The 202-nt window shown below is 55.0% G+C and overlaps 1 non-coding gene across 1 annotated transcript; it reads right to left on the bottom strand.

The window, feature by feature from the left end:
- Positions 1-79: 79 nt before the first annotated feature.
- LOC121939207 lies at positions 80-198 on the bottom strand. The gene has a single exon (XR_006105428.1). It is a non-coding gene; the product is annotated as a 5S ribosomal RNA (ribosomal RNA).
- Positions 199-202: the final 4 nt, after the last annotated feature.

Below are 202 nucleotides of genomic sequence, written 5' to 3'. Positions count from 1 at the left end.
GTTGTTTTTTTTTATCTGTTCTGTGTCCACTGGGAAAGCGGCAGCAGCACCCTCTGCCGGTGAAAAGCCAGAACTAAAAAGCTTACAGCACCAGGTGTTCCCAGGCGGTCTCCCATCCAAGTACTGACCTGGCCCGACCCTGCTTAGCTTCCGACATCGGACGAGATCGGGCGTGTTCAGGGTGGTATGGCCGTAAGCGACA

Source organism: Plectropomus leopardus, unplaced genomic scaffold (assembly GCF_008729295.1).
Source record: "Plectropomus leopardus isolate mb unplaced genomic scaffold, YSFRI_Pleo_2.0 unplaced_scaffold43398, whole genome shotgun sequence".
NCBI lineage: Eukaryota > Metazoa > Chordata > Actinopteri > Perciformes > Serranidae > Plectropomus > Plectropomus leopardus.
Note: the sequence above shows the minus strand (reverse complement) of the source record. Positions and strands in the feature narration are given on the sequence as shown.